This window comes from Cyprinus carpio, chromosome A11 (assembly GCF_018340385.1).
Source record: "Cyprinus carpio isolate SPL01 chromosome A11, ASM1834038v1, whole genome shotgun sequence".
NCBI classification, from domain to species: domain Eukaryota; kingdom Metazoa; phylum Chordata; class Actinopteri; order Cypriniformes; family Cyprinidae; genus Cyprinus; species Cyprinus carpio.
In genome coordinates, this window is record NC_056582.1 from 63,935 (window position 1) to 71,543 (window position 7,609).

A 7,609-nucleotide genomic window follows, 5' to 3' on the forward strand; every position below is an offset into this window, starting at 1 on the left:
TGTTCAAATTTTGCCCGCTTAGGATATTGGCAGATTTTGACGTCACAATAGAACTTTAGAACTTTTTTTAAAGGGACGATTGGTTGTTTAGTCATTCTCAAAATTTAGGATCTAATTTCACGGAGGAGTTTCGAGGTTTAACTTCTGTATGGGGGTATAGCTCAGGGATTGAGCATTTTGAACTCCAGATCAAGAGGTCCACCAGTTACAAATCTGGTGCCACTTTGACTTGGCAGATTTTGAGTCACAAGAACTTTAGAACTTTGTTTTAATAGGGAAATGTTGTTGTTTGATATTCATCAAAATTTTGGATCTAATTTCATGTATGCAGTTTATAGCTGCTGGTTGTGTGGGGGGTATAGCTCAGTGGTAGAGCATTTGACTGCAGATCAAGAGGTCCTCAGTTCAAATCTGATTGCCCCCTTTGGTCTTGGCAGATTTGGAGTAACCAAAGATCTTTTTTTTTAAAGGGAAGATGTTGTTTGTTTGATATTCTCAAAATTTTGGATCTAATTTCACGTATGCAGTTTAGAGCTGCTGGTTGTGTGGGGGTATAGCTCAGGGATGGAGCATTTGACTGCAGATCAAGAGGTCCCCAATTCAAATCTGACTGCCCGCTTAGGACTTGGCAGATTTTGAGTCACAATAGAACTTTAGAACTTTTTTTTTTAAAAGGGAAGATGTTGTTGTTTGATAGTCTCAAAATTTTGGATCTAATTTCATGTATGGAGTTTTGAGCTGCTTGATGTGTGGGGGTATAGCTCAGTGGTAGAGCATTTGACTGCAGATCAAGAGGTCCTCAGTTCAAATCTGGGTGCCCCCTTTGTCCTTGGCATATTTGGAGTCACGAAATAGTTTATTTTGAAGGTGTTGTTGTTTGATATTCTCAAAATTTTGGATCTAATTTCATGTATGCAGTTTTTAGCTGCTTGATACGTGGGGGTATAGCTCAGTGGTAGAGCATTTGACTGCAGATCAAGAGGTCCCCAGTTCAAATCTGGGTGCCCCCTAAGGACCTGACAGATTTGGAGTAAAAAAGTGATTTATTTTAAAGGGAAGAAGTTGTTGGTTTGAGAAACACAAAATTTAGGATGTAATTTACTGTGTCCGGTTTTGAGGTATTGCTTCTCTATGGTATAGCTCAGTATAGAGCATTTGACCTCCAGATTAAGAGGTCCCCAGTTCAAATCTGGGTTCCCCCTTTGGTCTTGTCAGATTTGGAGTAACCAAAGAATTCATTTTAAAGGGAAGATGTTGTTGTTTGATATTTTCAAAATTTAGGATCTAATTTCGTGTATGCAGTTTTGAGCTGGTTGTGAGGGGGTATAACTCAGTGGTAGAGTATTTGACTGCAGATCAAGAGGTCCTCAGTTCAAATCTGGGTTCCCCCTATGGAGTTGGCAGATCTGGAGTCACAATAGAACTTTAGAACTTTTTTTTAAAGGGAAGATGTTGTTGTTTGATAGTCTCAAAATGTTGGATCTAATTTCATGTATGCAGTTTAGAGCTGCTGGTTGTGTGGGGGTATAGCTCAGTGGTAGAGCATTTGACTGCAGATCAAGAGGTCCCCAGTTCAAATCTGGTTGCTCCCTTTGGACTTGGCAGATTTGGAAAAAACCAAATCTTTGGCTTAAGTTTGTTTTTGTGGCTTGTGCGTTATACTATCAAGGGGGTTATAGGTCAATGGCAGAGCATTTGAATGCTTATCAAGAGATCCCTGTTTTGGATGTAGCATGCTTGGCATAACCAAAGACCTTGACTTCAAACGGCAGCTGTTGTTTTTTATTATTGCCAGATTGAACAAGTTGTTGTTTAGTATTCTCAAAATTTAGGATCTAATTTACTGTGTCCGGTTTTGAGGTTTAACTTCTGTATAGTTTAGCTCAGTATAGAGCATTTGACTCCAGATCAAGAGGTCCCCAGTTCAAATCTGGGTGCCCCCTTTGGTCTTGGCAGATTGGAGTAACCAAAGATCTTTTTTAAAGGTAAGATGTTGTTGTTTGATATCATCAAAATTTTGGATCTAATTTCATGTATGCAGTTTAGAGCTGCTGGTTGTGTGGGGGTATATAGCTCAGTGGTAGAGCATTTGACTGCAGATCAAGAGGTCCTCAGTTCAAATCTGGGTGCCCCCTTTGGTCTTGGCATATTTGGAGTAACCAAAGAATCTCTTTTTTTTTTAAAGGGAAGATGTTGTTGTTTGATATTATCAAAATTTTTGGATCTAATTTCACGTATGCAGTTTAGAGCTGCTGGTTGTGTGGGGGTATAGCTCAGGGATGGAGCATTTGACTGCAGATCAAGAGTTCCCCAATTCAAATCTGATTGCCCGCTTAGGACTTGGCAGATTTTGAGTCACAATAGAAACTTTAGAACTTTTTTTTAAAAGGAAGATGTTGTTGTTTGATAGTCTCAAAATTTTGGATCTAATTTCATGTATGGAGTTTTGAGCTACTTGACGTGTGGGGGTATAGCTCAGTGGTAGAGCATTTGACTGCAGATCAAGAGGTCCCCAGTTCAAATCTGGGTGCCCCCTTTGTACTTGGCAGATTTGGAGTCACGAAATAGTTTATTTTGAAGGTGTTGTTGTTTGATATTCTCAAAATTTTGGATCTAATTTCATGTATGCAGTTTTTTAGCTGCGTGGGATAGCTCAGTGGTAGAGCATTTGACTGCAGATCAAGAGGTCCCCAGTTCAAATCTGGGTGCCCCCTTAAGGACCTGACAGATTTGGAGTAAAAAAGTGATTTTATTTTAAAGGGAAGAAGTTGTTGTTTGAGAAACACAAAATTTAGGATGTAATTTACTGTGTCCGGATTTGAGGTATTGCTTCTCTATGGTATAGCTCAGTATAGAGCATTTGACTCCAGATTAAGAGGTCCCCAGTTCAAATCTGGGTTCCCCCCTTTGGTCTTGGCAGATTTGGAGTAAGCAAAGATTTCATTTTAAAGGGAAGATGTTGTTGTTTGATATTTTCAAAATTTAGGATCTAATTTCGTGTATGCAGTTTTGAGCTGGTTGTGAGGGGTTAAACTCAGTGGTAGAGTATTTGACTGCAGATCAAGAGGTCCCCAGTTCAAATCTGGGTGCCCCCTATGGAGTTGGCAGATCTGGAGTCACAATAGAACTTTTTTTTAAAGGGAAGATGTTGTTTGTTTGATAGTCTCAAAATGTTGGATCTAATTTCATGTATGCAGTTTAGAGCTGCTGGTTGTGTGGGGGTATAGCTCAGTGGTAGAGCATTTGACTGCAGATCAAGAGGTCCCCAGTTCAAATCTGGGTGCCCCCTTTGGACTCGGCAGATTTGGAACAACCAAATCTTTGGCTTAAGTTTGTTTTTGTGGCTTGTGCGTTATACTATCAAGGGGGTTATAGGTCAATGGCAGAGCATTTGAATGCTAATCAAGAGATCCCTGTTTTGGATGTAGCATGCTTGGCATAACCAAAGACCTTGACTTCAAACGGCAGCTGTTGTTTTTTATTATTGCCAGACTGAACAAGTTGTTGTTTAGTATTCTCAAAATTTAGGATCTAATTTACTGTGTCCGGTTTTGAGGTTTAACTTCTGTATAGTTTAGCTCAGTATAGAGCATTTGACTCCAGATCAAGAGGTCCCCAGTTCAAATCTGGGTGCCCCCTTTGGTCTTGGCAGATTTGGAGTAACCAAGAGATCTTTTTTTTTTAAAGGGAAGATGTTGTTGTTTGATATCATCAAAATTTTGGATCTAATTTCATGTATGCAGTTTTAGAGCTGCTGGTTGCGTGGGGGTATAGCTCAGTGGTAGAGTATTTGACTGCAGATCAAGAGGTCCCCAGTTCAAATCTGGGTGCCCCCTATGGAGTTGGCAGATTTGGAGTCACAATATATTTGCAGACTTTTTTTAAAGGGAAGATGTTGTTGTTTGATAGTCTCAAAATGTTGGATCTAATTTCATGTATGCAGTTTAGAGCTGCTGGTTGTGTGGGGGTATAGCTCAGTGGTAGAGCATTTGACTGCAGCTCAAGAGGTCCCAAGTTCAAATCTGGCTGCCCCCTTTGGACTTGACAGATTTGGAACAACCAAATCTTTGGCTTAAGTTTGTTTTTGTGGCTTGTGCGTTATACTATCAAGGGGGTTATAGGTCAATGGCAGAGCATTTGAATGCTTATCAAGAGATCCCTGTTTTGGATGTAGCATGCTTGGCATAACCAAAGACCTTGACTTCAAATGGCAGCTGTTGTTTTTTATTATTGCCAGATTGAACAAGATGTTGTTTAGTATTCTCAAAATTTAGGATCTAATTTACTGTGTCCGGTTTTGAGGTTTAACTTCTGTATAGTTTAGCTCAGTATAGAGCATTTGACTCCAGATCAAGAGGTCCCCAGTTCAAATCTGGGGTGCCCCCTTTGGTCTTGGCAGATTTGGAGTAACCAAAGATATTTTTTTAAAAGGAAAGATGTTGTTGTTTGATATCATTAAAATTTTGGATCTAATTTCATGTATGCAGTTTAGAGCTGCTGGTTGTATGGGGATATAGCTCAGTGGTAAAGCATTTGACTGCAGATCAAGAGGTCCTCAGTTCAAATCTGGGTGCCCACTTTGGTCTTGGCAGATTTGGAGTAACCAAAGATCTTTTTTTTTTAAAAGGAAGATGTTGTTGTTTGATATTATCAAAATTTTGGATCTAATTTCACGTATGCAGTTTAGAGCTGCTGGTTGTTTGGGGGTATAGCTCAGGTATGGAGCATTTGACTGCAGATCAAGAGGTCCCCAATTCAAATCTGACTGCCCGCTTAGGACTTGGCAGATTTTGAGTCACAATAGAACTTTAGAACTTTTTTTTAAAGGGAAGATGTTGTTGTTTGATAGTCTCAAAATTTTGGATCTAATTTCATGTATGGAGTTTTGAGCTGCTTGATGTGTGGGGGTATAGCTCAGTGGTAGAGCATTTGACTGCAGATCAAGAGGTCCCCAGTTCAAATCTGGGTGCCCCCTTTGTACTTGGCAGATTTGGAGTCACGAAATAGTTTATTTTGAAGGTGTTGTTGTTTGATATTCTCAAAATTTTGGATCTAATTTCATGTATGCAGTTTTTAGCTGCTTGATACGTGGGGGTATAGCTCAGTGGTAGAGCATTTGACTGCAGATCAAGAGGTCCCCAGTTCAAATCTGGGTGCCCCCTAAGGACCTGACAGATTTGGAGTAAAAAAGTGATTTATTTTAAAGGGAAGAAGTTGTTGTTTGAGAAACACAAAATTTAGGATGTAATTTACTGTGTCCGGTTTTGAGGTATTGCTTCTCTATGGTATAGCTCAGTATAGAGCATTTGACTCCAGATTAAGAGGTCCCCAGTTCAAATCTGGGTTCCCCCTTTGGTCTTGGCAGATTTGGAGTAAGCAAAGATTTCATTTTAAAGGGAAGATGTTGTTGTTTGATATTTTCAAAATTTAGGATCTAATTTCGTGTATGCAGTTTTGAGCTGGTTGTGAGGGGGTATAACTCAGTGGTAGAGTATTTGACTGCAGATCAAGAGGTCCCCAGTTCAAATCTGGGTGCCCCCTATGGAGTTGGCAGATCTGGAGTCACAATAGAACTTTTTTTTAAAGGGAAGATGTTGTTGTTTGATAGTCTCAAAATGTTGGATCTAATTTCATGTATGCAGTTTAGAGCTGCTGGGTGTTTGGGGGTATAACTCAGTGGTAGAGCATTTGACTGCAGATCAAGAGGTCCCCAGTTCAAATCTGGGTGCCCCCTTTGGACTTGGCAGATTTGGAACAACCAAATCTTTGGCTTAAGTTTGTTTTTGTGGCTTGTGCGTTATACTATCAAGGGGGTTATAGGTCAATGGCAGAGCATTTGAATGCTTATCAAGAGATCCCTGTTTTGGATGTAGCATGCTTGGCATAACCAAAGACCTTGACTTCAAATGGCAGCTGTTGTTTTTTATTATTGCCAGATTGAAAAAGTTGTTGTTTAGTATTCTCAAAATTTAGGATCTAATTTACTGTGTCCGGTTTTGAGGTTTAACTTCTGTATAGTTTAGCTCAGTATAGAGCATTTGACTCCAGATCAAGAGGTCCCCAGTTCAAATCTGGGTGCCCCCTTTGGTCTTGGCAGATTTGGAGTAACCAAAGATCTTTTTTAAAGATAAGATGTTGTTGTTTGATATCATCAAAATTTTGGATCTAATTTCATGTATGCAGTTTAGAGCTGCTGGTTGTGTGGGGGTATAGCTCAGTGGTAGAGCATTTGACTGCAGATCAAGAGGTCCTCAGTTCAAATCTGGTTGCCCACTTTGGTCTTGGCAGATTTGGAGTAACCAAAGATCTTTTTTTTTTTAAAAGGAAGATGTTGTTGTTTGATATTATCAAAATTTTGGATCTAATTTCACGTATGCAGTTTAGAGCTGCTGGTTGTGTGGGGGGTATAGCTCAGGGATGGAGCATTTGACTGCAGATCAAGAGGTCCCCAATTCAAATCTGATTGCCCCGCTTAGGACTTGGCAGATTTTGAGTCACAATAGAACTTTAGAACTTTTTTTTAAAAGGAAGATGTTGTTGTTTGATAGTCTCAAAATTTTGGATCTAATTTCATGTATGGAGTTTTGAGCTGCTTAATGTGTGGGGGTATAGCTCAGTGGTAGAGCATTTGACTGCAGATCAAGAGGTCCCCAGTTCAAATCTGGGTGCCCCCCTTTGTACTTGGCAGATTTGGAGTCACGAAATAGTTTATTTTGAAGGTGTTGTTGTTTGATATTCTCAAAATTTTGGATCTAATTTCATGTATGCAGTTTTTTAGCTGCTTGATACGTGGGGGTATAGCTCAGTGGTAGAGCATTTGACTGCAGATCAAGAGGTCCCCAGTTCAAATCTGGGTGCCCCCTAAGGACCTGACAGATTTGGAGTAAAAAAGTGATTTATTTTAAAGGGAAGAAGTTGTTGTTTGAGAAACACAAAATTTAGGATGTAATTTTACTGTGTCCGGTTTTGAGGTATTGCTTCTCTATGGTATAGCTCAGTGGTAGAGCATTTGACTCCAGATTAAGAGGTCCCCAGTTCAAATCTGGGTTCCCCCTTTGGTCTTGGCAGATTTGGAGTAAGCAAAGATTTCATTTTAAAGGGAAGATGTTGTTGTTTGATATTTTAAAAAATTTAGGATCTAATTTCGTGTATGCAGTTTTGAGCTGGTTGTGAGGGGGTATAACTCAGTGGTAGAGTATTTGACTGCAGATCAAGAGGTCCCCAGTTCAAATCTGGGTGCCCCCTATGGAGTTTGGCAGATCTGGAGTCACAATAGAACTTTTTTTTAAAGGGAAGATGTTGTTGTTTGATAGTCTCAAAATGATGGATCTAATTTCATGTATGCAGTTTAGAGCTGCTGGTTGTGTGGGGGTATAGCTCAGTGGTAGAACATTTGACTGCAGATCAAGAGGTCCCCAGTTCAAATCTGGGTGCCCCCTTTGGACTTGGCAGATTTGGAACAACCAAATCTTTGGCTTAAGTTTGTTTTTGTGGCTTGTGCGTTATACTATCAAGGGGGTTATAGGTCAATGGCAGAGCATTTGAATATGCTTATCAAGAGATCCCTGTTTTGGATGTAGCATGCTTGGCATAACCAAAGACCTTGACT